At 41.5% G+C, this 12575-nt stretch overlaps 1 protein-coding gene across 1 annotated transcript in view; it reads left to right on the top strand.

Annotated features, from left to right (window-relative positions):
- The window catches only part of SNX25 (sorting nexin 25), a 78309-nt gene that overhangs the window by 20901 nt on the left and 44833 nt on the right, over positions 1-12575 (top strand). The gene's annotated exons all lie outside the window — the stretch shown is intronic.

Here is a 12575-nt window from a genome sequence, read left to right as displayed (position 1 = left end):
AGTTTCCTATTTCTTCTAGCCCCAGGAGGCAAAGCCTTATGGTTTCTGTAAGTGGCCTGTCCTGCAATAACAAGATTTTTCTACTGGAAAAAAATGTTGGATGGATTTTCTTTCTCTGTTCAGCTTATCTTGCTAATTACATGAATTTCCTTTTTGGCAAGGCTCTCTTTGTCCGCTTAAAAAGGTCAGCTGTCCACTAAATACTAGAGTTGTGCTCAAATTCTAATTGCAAGTGAGAACTCTTAGCCTATGCAATTCCCACATCTGAATGAACAGTTTGTGTAATTGCGCATGGAATTTGGGCTTATGTCTACACTTACCTGCGTTTTAGTTATCCTAATTGAAACACACTCTGCTCATTCAGATTTAGACTATACATCTTACGTTATGAAGTTGTTCTGCCTGCAGTTAGATACACATATTTTTAACACTCTTTCAGAGAAAAAAGATAAACTATTTTCTGTCAGTGACCAGTCTTGTGTATTGCCATTCACACTTACTTCTGTTCTGGAGCAGAAGATAGGGTTAATGTATTTCTGGGATATACTAGCTTTATGTAAACTAATGTGTAGGAAATAAAGACAAAAAAGAAATCAAAGGGTGGTTACATCCAAGCAAAGAAGAAAAGAAGGTGTGTGCATATTGCAGTATATCTTGCATTGGATTCCAGATAATTACTTTCTTTCAGCTCTGGAATGTGGTAGAAATCTCTTGGTCAGGTAAACCTCCTATGTGTGCTCCTGATTTTTAAACATTGTGCTTGCACTTGCCCTTCATCATAGTAAAGCACCTGCTTTTGGGAAAGGTTTGATTTGAACAGCTAAAAGAGGAGGATGTTTGGTGGGGTGTTATTGTTTTGGTTTTTTTAAGTGAAAATTTTTTCCTGCTTGAAGCTGGGGACACAGGATCTACAATTGCAGAATTATTAATATTAAGGCTGATTCTTGATGAGGTTTCTTAATTACTGAGAATTATGACCACTTCATGTAGGTCATTGTTGGATTGTTATTTCCAGTATATAGAGCTAAAATAAATTCTCTTGGCTATATTCCAGTTAGCTTTTTCACTTTGGAATGGTAAATGTACCTTAGTGCTGGATAAGGCAGGCTGCATTAGTATGGTAATGAAAAAAAATCCTATCAAGAATCAATGGGATCGTGGGTTAAAAACCCCACAGCTGCAACTGCACATTTTGTATAGGTTGAAGCTATATCCATTGACTGGTTTACATGCACTGCATGCTGTTCATGCTAACTTGCTCAAAAACTCCAGGAAGCTTTATGGAAATTGCATAAAGAGGAGGCTTAAATGCCATATATGTACTATGGCAAAGTCAGCAGAAATGTGACATTGTGCTCATATGCTGCAGATTGAATTAGTACTGCCGGGTGATCATAGCATGCATGTAATAAGCCTGGAGGCACAGCTGAAGACTTTGATACTGTTCTCTAAGGAATTTTTGATTTTAAGAATAACTTGAGTTTTGTACTAAATTACCTGATGCTATGAAGTTCGTTGTGCTATAACCTCCTGACATTTTAAGCTATAGACTGAGAACTACTAAGTATGTCACTTCTAGCATGGAATATTGAGTTTCTTGGAAAGTTTTCAATTAATGTCCATATTTCTGTCCTTGTTTCAGCTGGGGTAATTTTCTTCCTGCTAGCTGGTATAGTGCTGTTGTGCTGTTTTCGATTTAGGATGAGAATAATGTTGATAACACTGATATGTTAGTTGTTGCTAAGCAGTGCTTACACAGTGTCCAGAGCTTTTCAGTTTCTCATACCATCCCATCAGTGAGGAGGCTGGGGATGCACAAGAAGTTGTGAGGGGACACATCTGGGACAGCTGAGCCCAGCTGACCCAAGAGATACTCCATATGGTGTTATGCTCAGTATATAAACTGGGGGGAAAGTTGGTTTCTTGTGGGCTGCTGCTGGGGAGCTGTCTGGGTATTGGTTGGTGGGTGGTGATCAGCCGCATTGTGCATCACTTGTTTTGTGTATTCTAATTCTTCTGTTATTGTTCCCTCCCACTTCCTTTTCTGTCCTATTAATCTGTTTGTCTCAACCCATGAGTTTTACTTTTGTCTACCCTATCCCAGTGGCGCTGGGGAGTGAGCAAGTGGCTGTGTGGTGTTTACCTGCCTGCTGGGTTAAACATCCAACTGCCATGCTTCAAACACAGAACCTTCTGCTTCCTTAGGGAGCATAGAGACTTTCTTTATCTACCTCTGCTTTCTGTCAAAATTTCAAAGATGGTAGTAAGTTTAAATTGCCATTCATATGCTTCTCTCTGTGTCCGTAATAAAGAATCCAGTTAGTTTTTGATGGTAAACATAGTGCAACAGAGAGTGTAATTAGAGCAGGGTATCTTTCCTGTTGTGATGCCTATTGGAGCACCGCATCTTGTTTCTGCTGCTGAGGTTATACTGTGGTGTGATAGCAAGGGGCATTTTGTGTGTTATCTGGTGGCTTACAATTCTGAATACCCCTCATACCATCTCTGAAGGGGTTGCCCCATAAGCCACTTTGTCTCAGTTTTCCTGCATGACAACAGATAAATCCACTAAAGTAATGGAAAGAAACTGTCTGTGCCCAGGAGGAGAGAGATACATGTTTCTTCACTGTGAAGATCATGTGTTTTGTCACTGGGTGCACATCAACCACAGAAATCCCTTTGCTGTTCTGCTTTCACTGACTAGGTCCAACCTGTGGTACCTGATGGATAGATCAGGATGTTGGAGGAGGTGAAAACGGGCCACAGCCTTTCAGAATGAGGAAAGGTCCTGCAGTCTTTCCCTTTGCTCCTGCATCCCACCTGGCTTTTCTGAATTGTCACAAGGCTCTGCTTAGTAATAACCAGCTTAAGGCAGGTGGCCAGCAAAGGCCAACAGATGAGGAAGAGCACTTCCCTGTGTGAGGGAGAGCATGATAAGATGAAAGAAAGGCCACTTCTACTCTAGCCAGTAACAGGCAGGGAATCTAGAGGGAGAAGCTGGGCAGCATTAGGTCTGTTTCCCTGCCAGACATTTCTACAGAGTGAAATAAGGGCCAGAACTGTCTGGGGTGACACAGAGCTGTAGGCAAGACAACTCCCTAGTTTCTTCATCTTGCGTTGTTGTGGTTTAAACCCTAGCCAGACAGCTTGTTCACTCACTCCCAGTGAGTGGTGCCAGGCTGAGAGCAATTGTTGAGCCCCCCCCCCCAGGGCTCTCCCCTTCCCCGCTCCCAGAGGGATGGGGAGGAGGATCGTAAGAGTGCAACTCCTACGGGTTGAGACAAGAACAGTCCAGCAACCAATGTACAACACAAATCACCACCACTACTATCAACTACAACAATGATAAGGGAAAATAACAAGGGAAGAGAATACAATACCACCGGCCAAGAAAACGAGTCCCACCCAGAAGCCCATGTCCTTCTGGGTAACTCCCAGTTACCCCCCACCCCGGGCATGACGTGCTGTGTTATGGAATACCTCTTTGCTAGCCTGGGTCAGGCACCCTGTCTCTGCTTCCTCACAGCTTCCCCTCCTCCCTGGCAGAGCATGAGCCTCACAAAGTCCTTGGTCAGGGTAAACATCACTTAGCAACAACCGAAAACATCGGTATCGCCAGCACTGTTCCCAGGCTGGTAGTCAAAACACAGCACTGCACCAGCTACCAAGAAGGAGAAAAATGACTGCTACTGCTGAACCCAGGACATGCGTATATTGCTGGAATGTACCTTGAGGTCCCATTTGGGCTCCAAAGGATCATGTCACTTTTCAGTTACAAAATTTGTAGCAATTCAGAATATTTTAGATAGGAAACAGTTTCATTCCTAGTATTAGCTCAGCATAGAAATGGAATATGATACTTCACTGTGTCCAATGTTAGCTAGTTTATGAGTTTGAAATAGAGAAGGAAAACCAGTCTTGGATTTATTGGTACAAGCCAATGCTCTTTTCCCCTACATTGTGCAGAATCAGGAGTGCATTTGTAACAGGATTAGCCAAGTGCATCCTGCATGGTAGAGAGGGTGGTATTAGGACAGCCTTGTTTTATAGCAGCTTTTATCCCTTTATTCTTTAATATCTCATTCAGCTGTCTTTCTCTGGCTCCTTTAAGCATAATATAAGCAAGCTGAATACTGCAATGTCATTTTATGTGACCAAGGATGGACTGCGAGTAAGGTGATGTATAATGCTGGAAATGTTGGTTTGTGGGTGCAGTGTTGTTTGTGGTGGCACTGTACTTTCCAGGGGCTAGAATTACATGATGCCAGGAATGTAGACTTGATGTGGTAATATGATAGGTTTGTTGAAAGCAAGGGGCAGCTATTTCTCTTGAATGAAATACACAGTCGGTGTCAGAAGGACCTTGCAAAATGAAAACAAATAGTAAGCGTCTTTCTGTGAAGCTGTCCTCATGAAAGGAAGTAGTAGTTCCCTTGTGCTTACTGTGGGCTAAGAATAGCCTCATCAGAACTATTAACTGATAAATAACACCTTGTGCTGGTGGTCTCTAAACTGCAGTATAGGAAAAATGAGATTTGCCTACATGAAGTAAGTAGGCAAATGGGATTTGAAGATAGTTAATCATTGCCTCTTCTTGAACCTCCTGACAAGCAGCAGTGCTTTTTGCACAAATCTCAGTGGGAAGAGGTCACAGTGACACTTTATTTATTTACTTATTTATTTTTCCTTCCCCCTCCTGCATCTTGTGGTTGTGAGCATTCTCTGTTTGTCTTTAACCTACAGCTGGGGCACCTTGATCCCAAAGGGAGAGGAAGAACTGGTTTCTCCAATGTGGATATATGGTATTGCAGGCTGCTTCTGGCAAGTTGACTGCTACATGATCTGATGGGATGATCAGAAGCGGTTTTGTGTGTGTGTGTGTGTGTGTGTGTGTGTGTGTGTGTGTGTGTGTGCCGTGCGCCCGGAGTTGCAGCATAAGTCATGACGTAGCTAAATGGATGCTTGGGGGCTTCAGGCTACTCCAGTGCTGATTGAGAACCCATATTTAAGGGCTCAGAGCTTTTGGAAAGCGTGAGGGAGGGAAATGCTGAGGAAACTTGCTGTTTGAGTGATCAGCATAACACGCAATTTGGGGATTTAAGTTTGTATTGTACATGTTTTGATAATACTTGTTTTGTTTTCTGTGAATTACTGTCAGTGTAAGGAGAGAAGACAACTCAGTTTTTCATTTTCTTGGCCCATGTGAATACCTGTGCATATACAGGATATACCCGTTGTATTTCCTTGTTATTACAATATGTAATGTGATGAGCTAGTCATATTAAAAGGTGCTGCCACTACAAACTGATCAAGAGCAGATTAATGCAAAGGGAGTTGAAATTTAACTAGGTTAATCCTATAGATGCATTCAAGTTGTCAGGATAGCTACTGAACACCTCCCCCCCCAGTTCTTGTTTTTCTTGTATAATTCCATGTGCCACCCACAAACCAGGAACACTAAGAACTGCTTATCACACTCAGTCTCTGGAAAGGAGTATTGAGAGGATTAGCATGAAATGTAGAGGTTTGATGCAATGGGAACAACTGTATGAAGGTACTGAGAGGAAAATAGTAATGAAAAAATAAGGTCTGAGCACATTTTTAAAGTTAACTCATGGGTTAACTTTAAAACCCGTCACACCAGGTCTAAAGCTTGCCATTGCTTTCAAGATGCAGTTGTGGGAAGTTTGGGGTTCCTCTTCATGATTGAGTATGACTTAGACATCACAATAAGCATTAGGACCTCCTGGTGCTGCTATGGCCATACTGCAGCTTGTAAGCCATTCATGCATTCTTTGGGTCTTTGCTTTGTCAATATGACATGTCAAATGCTTTTTCCTTAGAGGTTATCTTCCCACTAAATATTAGGTAAAGCGATTTATAACACCTGGTGATGTATCTTGATAAAAATGGCAAATGTGGAAATTTTGGTGTTGGCTTTGTCCTTTTTTTTGTTGTGCTTTTGGGATTTGGTGTGGTTTGTTTTCAGAGGTGGGTTTGTTTTTTTTTTTTGTTCTTTTTGGTTTTTTAGGAGGTACTATTTCAGGTGTGTTTATGATGCTGACTTGTGAAGATCTAAATTTGTTTCTTTTATTTCTTATAAAATTCAAATAGATCAAGCAGTTTTCATCCCGCACTGTCAAGAAGCTTAGAGATCTGAGGGTAATTACAGGTGAAGAGATGCAAGCCGCATGTGGTTCTGGTAGTTCTCAGAATCAGTTTAATGAAAGTGTGTGGTAAGTGTTGAATGTACCGATGAAAGTAATTTAAATTGAGTTGCATGTGCACTTCAGCTCACAGTTGTACTGATTGAGACTGAAATGCAACTGCAAAACCCTCTTGAAAGACTAATTAAAGAAATAGCAAGGCTAAGAGGAACAGTTTGTGGTTTATTTATTTAAAGAGAAAGAACCTTACGTAATTTCTTGTTATTGTTAATGTTTTTACAGCCTCTTCGTTGTTGTTTGGGGGGGTGGATGGGGTTTGTTTTTTTTTAATATCATTTGTTTATTTGTTTCTTTCCTATTTTCAGAACAGATTTAGCTTGTTTGTCATCATTAAGTTCCTGGTCATGCATGTCTCATGTGTAAAGCCAGGTTGGACTGAGTCTTGGCCAACATGGTCTAGTGTAAGGTGCCCTTGCCCACTTCAGGGGGATTTGAACTAGATGGTCTTAAGGTTCTTTCCAACCCTAACTACTCGATGGTTCTGTGATTCTATGTCTCCTAATCGGTGTACTTATTTTGAGGGTTTGCCCTTGACCTAGTGGTACTGCCAGTTCCAAACCTATAAAGTCCCAAGTTGCATGGACATTGTAAATGATAACTTTGGGGTTTGTTTTTAATTTTTTCACCCCTTTTAGGATTAATTTTTAAGCTCTTTGATGCCATCATGAGAGTTGGAGACTATATAAAAATAAAGATGGTGTGTTGCATCAGGAGCATGAACACAACAACAAATACCAAGAGTATTTTAACTGCAACAAGTCTTTAACAATCCAGGGAGTTACCAGATAGTCCTAATTAAAACTGTGGATATTAGAGTAGATTCTAAATAAAAAGAGGTATGTCCATGAGTTCCTTCATGAGTATTGGGAAATCTGGAATCCCAGTCATAGATGATAGTTCAGCATTACAGAACTGCTGTGTGTCCTGAATTCCTGGGAAATGAGGGATTGTCATTAAAAGGTATAATTGCTGGCTTAGAGTTGTGTAATTATTGCATGGGAAGGAAATGATGATATTTCTGTAATACTGGTAAGGTTTAACCGCTTACCTTCAGGAGTACCAAAGCAAATCTGCTGTTCTGTTTTCCTCCATAAAGTCCTGGATGAACTCAAGAGGTTTGCAGCAGTAAAGAGTAAAATCTGAATACTGAAGGTGTTCAGTGGAATACACGGTCAGTAATTGCATGAAGCAATCTCGGAGTAAGGGATAGTTACAGTAGGTGTCAGTTTGGTCCTAAAGGAAAGCACTGCTTGGAACAGACCTGGTACAAGGGAATTCAGTTTGGCAGGCCCTACATATGGATCTGTATTCACAGACTGCGGCCTGATCTTTGACTCTTTTGAGGGGGCAGTTGAAGAAAATCCCTTTGCTTTCTGATGCTATGAAATAGCATTGGGTAGTTTTAAAAATTCAGAGCAGGCTTAAAGTTTTCGTAAAATGAAACCTACAGAAAAGAAATTTACGCAGGGTTAAGGCTGGCTTTGTAGCTCTCAGGAGTGAAGAGGGCTATGACCTGTGGGCTTGCTGTATAAAGCATGAGTTCTGTCCAGTAGCAGTTTTAAATCACTGAAGTTACCTGCATCTTGACAGACCAATATATGTCACTATTACTTCAGTCTTTTTTGTTCAAGAAGAAACAAATGAATTAAGTTGCTACTTGCCATTATTTTTCTATTGCCTGAAGCTGATTAAATGAGCCTGGTTTACAAAGCTTGTATCATTCCTGTTTTGGAAATGTTTGCTAGAGTGCCGCATTTATATTAGTTCACTGCACACAGTTGTTCTTGGAATTTATGGATAATTGGATGGGCTTTCAAAGCTCTCTCTAAAAATATCTACACACAATTTTATTTAAGAGTTTTCTGTAATTACTGAGTGACCTTTTGTTTGGAAAATCCAACCACACAGTCCTAATAACACATGTTCAGAACTGGATAGGGAGAGAATAATGCCTGTGTTACTATTTGAGTTATTTAATAGTGCTTAATATCTTTATTGACACTGGAAAGATGCAGCAACACTCAGCTTTGTATACGTACATGCACACTGATTTTAAGTTTCTCTTTTCCTGTTGGTCTTTGCAAAATGAGCAGTACCTTTCTTTACTCTTGATCCTGTTCTCACAGAGTTGAAGATCTAGGTTTTATATCAACCTTTGAAAATATGCCTGATCAGGACATCTTAGCTCCTGCTCTGGGAGATTAAACAGACATGGTTCGGAAGCTGAGCAGTGGTGTTAATACTTCTGTTATTTCTCAGTGCTTCTTTTTTGATGGGTATCAGTGAAGAGGAAGCCTGAGTTACAAGGGACGCTGTTTTCTGTGCAGACCTTTCGTTAGCACATAATGTATTTTCCCTGCAAGCTGATCTGGGGCTATATTGAGGCAAATAGAAGTGTAATACTTCATGTATAAATGCAAAGGAGAATATAAGCCTGGATATCTTGTCTGTTTTACTCACATATTGATTTATTTTGTAGCTGTTAAGCCTCCCTCCAAGCTTGCTCTCCTGCTTTCAGTCTCCCCTTTCTTTTGCCTGAACAGCAATGAAAGCTCCAGGACTTGTTGACCCAGCAGTTCGGCTCTTACGCAAGGCTTGTTTAGACTTGAATTTCCTGACCACTTTGTTTCTCTGTTCTTTTAATAAAAATCTGGTGGTGTTCTGTGCCTTCCCTTTTGCTTTGTAGATCACATTTTAGATACAGTTTAGCTAGGAAAAGAATTGAAAGAACCCATCTTCTAGAGAGTCATGTCATCTTAGGTAGTGGACATAACTCCAGAAGAAGTTGAAACTCTGCTTAAATGGCCTGTCAACTGGAGAGTATGCAGCTCTGCTCCCGCCTTGCGTTACTGTAGGCAGGAGCACATCAGGCAAATTAGAATCAAATATTTGCCTTTCTACTTGTTTATTCTGTTCTAATTTCCATTTGTATTCTGTTGACTGTGCATCAGAAAATCCTGGCATCGGCCCAAGTCCTCCAAGCTTTGTATAATGGCTGTTGACGGGGAATAAATATCTACAATATGGAGACAAAGATTATGAGAAATTTCTTATCTTGCATGGATGATAGTATAGGTGCAATTAATGCTCCAGGGTGTTTGTAGTCCCAAACAGACTGGTGTTCCTCAGGAGACTTTTAGAGAGATACTGAAGGCAAAGGCAACTAATTTCAGTTTAGTGAAGTTTGATGTGCATTCTGGCTTTTCTGTGCTTTGCACATGTTATGGAAGTATACCTTAATCTAATCACTATGTAGGATGTCTTACAAATAAGGTAAGAGTGTCCAAAAAAGATGGGAGTTTTGTGTTTGTGGCCAAAAAAACAATCACCACTTTGCTGTTTGTTCTGTCGTTGGTGTTAATACATAGGAGTCAGTTGTTAAGAGAGGTTAGTTTGTGGCTAGCTACCAGATGTTCAGTGTAAGTCATCCTGTTTCCAGCATTTTGTGTATGCTTCTGGCTGTGTTTCTAAGTGACTGACTTAGGGTAGACCAACCTGTCCAGAAAAGGAAGGCTTTATTTCCCTACTAAGAAGTGACTGTGCGTAAATGACCTAGACTTTCTGTCTGCCTGGGACATGTGTGGTTTTGGATAAATAATGAATGCCTTTAGGGAGAGCATGTGATGGGGAATGTTTGACACAGGTCTAGAGTAGGCTGTAGAATAATGCCTGGAGTATGGAAGAGGATTGGAAATGCACTGAAGAAAATAGCTAGGTTTTCAGCTGCCAGAGAGAAAAGATCTAACAGAACAAGATAAATAGCTTTTCTAGCTCAGTCACCACCTGTGATGGTCGATTATGAAGACTACACATCATCTTCATAAGTCACTGCTCCTCAGAACATCCAAGCTGTTCCAAGTGACTTGTTTTGAAATTTGCCTTGCTTGTAGTAGTTGAAGTGTCCTCCATGATGCACATTTGCACACAGAAAATTTGGGACTGAAAGAGAGGCTTCAGTCAAGTAGAAACCAAATGTCTTTACATTCCTGTTCTGAAAATTAATTAAAAACTAATTTGGGTCACCTTGAGACAAATTACTTGTATTGTTAGAACAGAATTAGAGCTATTAGTAGAGTATTGTTACCCTCCTGGACTGAGGGATAAAAATCATTTGTCACACAATGTTGCCTGTCACTGGCAGCAATATAGTGGTGTCTGACTGAAAACTTTTGGTTTGACTGTGTACATTCTGGGACACCTTTTCACATGCAGAGGCAGTGAGCTTGGAGTGGCTCTGTAACAGTCATTTGACTCTCTAAACCAGCACAGCAGCCTTCAGCTCTGGGAAGGAAGCAGGTGGGAGGAGGCACGGGTATGAGATGTGACAGATCTGAGCCTTTGTAGCACCTGAAAGCTTTCTACTGAACACCAGTCCTGGCTGCCTTCAGAAATTAGGATGGTGCCTCTCAGGTGATGCTGTCTCCCCGTAACCACTGGCATGGTCACCTTGCTGTTATAAATCAGGAATGTGGCGATGAAGAAACTCCTAAGGCACCTTATTTCTGCTTCTACAGCTGTTTCTGAATAAAGAACAGGTACTACCGTGACCTGCACTAAATGTTCCCTTGGCACATCCAGTCAAACTTTTTCTGAGAAGTCCAGAAAACCACTGGCACCTGTGGGGAGATGAGCTGGTCAGTAGTGGGCACAACATCAAGGCAGGGGAGGTTTGCTCCCTGTTGCTTTCAGAGCTGTGATCAGAAGAGCTGTTTGTAGGGAGTCTGCAAAGCAACACAGACTCTGCTGTCATGGGATTGCTCATCCACCAGCACATTGCTGTGCATGTTCAGTGGTGCGCAGTGCCCACCCAGTGCTTCATGCTGCAGCAGAGGCACAACCACCCCTTCACTGTTATCTCTGAAAGACTGTGCCTTGCCATCTTCCCATAATGTACTTAGTATGATTGCCAGGAGCAGGGAGGACCTATTCACTTGTTTGGTGGCAGGAGAAGGAGTATATTAGTATGATATGTTACTATTTAATATAGCACACTTATACCCGTCCTAACTCCAGGCCTGATTTACTTCCTTTCGTTAGGAACCCAATTCTTTCACTAAGTATGAAGTGAAACCAGAAAGAAATTTGGATTTCCTCCATCCGTTAGTATCCAGCTTGCACAATTCTTACAGTTCATGAGTGGGTAATAGTGAATGTGGGTTAAACTGCTACAGTGCCTTCCCCAGCAGGCTCATCGTGATTCCGGCTGAGAGTATTCTCCTGCTCCTTCACGATGCTGAACCAGATCTAGCCACAGGCAAGAATCTGACTCCATCAAAAGCAGCAAGATGGACCCTGACTCTGAAGCATTTAGTCTGATGGAGGAAAACTGTGGCTTTTTTCCCTAGTTGATTATTTAGTGGTGGTGGTGTTTGGTGTATTTTGTTGTTTTTTTTTTTCTTGATTTATTTTTAATCTCTAGTGATTTATTAGTATGAAACATGACCATATGCTGGCTTGGGCTTGCTGATCAGAAGACTTGGCTTGAGGCAATTTCTTCTCTGAATGGCTCTGTGAACTCTGCATGCCCAAGATGCTCAGATCCAAGCCAGTGTTGTCACTTGATTTGGCCAAGAGCTGGTGCACCAAATCTGTGATTTGGCCAAGGGGCTACTTGGGTGGGACTTGGAAGAGGGAGGTTCAGACCTATTAGACTGAGCACAGCCTGAAGCCCAGGGCCTCTCATGCGCTCTGGGGTGAGCTGCTGCCCACAGGGGTATTGCCCCAAGGGTAGGGTTGCACGCGCACACACACACACACACACACACACACACACACACACACACACACACACACACTAAGCCCCTACAGTTTCATGGTTTCCAGTTTCATGCTTTATTGCCTCCTGATACTATAACAGTATGGTTGGTTCTCACTTGCTGAACTCCTGAGCAGACTTGTCTGGCCTAGTTTCTTTGGCTTTTGAGAGTCAATTCACCTCTCCCTGTTTGCCATCATGATGCCACCCTCTTTTTCTAAATCGGTGGGTGGGCTTTTATAATCTTTTCCTAAATTGGTTTTCCACTTACAATGTAGATGGCTGATAATACCAAGTCTGTTACTATATAGGTGTCTTGCACAGACCAATTTCATGTAGCCTGCAGGTGGCAAGTTGAAAACTGCTGTTCTGGTAGAAGTCGGGTCAAAGAGGCCAGTTATGTACTGGGAGATTTATTTGCCAGAAACAAAGGGAAGGTGGTAACTTCAGTATCTTAACAGGTAGGCCTGTTTCTCAAACTAGATCTGATCTCAAATCCTCTGCTTAAAGGTTCAGGTCTATAATTAGTTTGCTCTACAAGAATGTGTTTGCTTATTGAGTTTGTCTTATTAATCCTTCTGAAAAACCGGACA

Source organism: Pezoporus wallicus, unplaced genomic scaffold (genome assembly GCF_028554395.1).
Source record: "Pezoporus wallicus isolate ANWC-B61680 ecotype Strahan unplaced genomic scaffold, APGP_CSIRO_Pwel_v1 contig_5552, whole genome shotgun sequence".
Taxonomy (NCBI): Eukaryota; Metazoa; Chordata; class Aves; order Psittaciformes; family Psittacidae; genus Pezoporus; species Pezoporus wallicus.
This window is presented reverse-complemented; position numbering and strand designations above follow the sequence as displayed.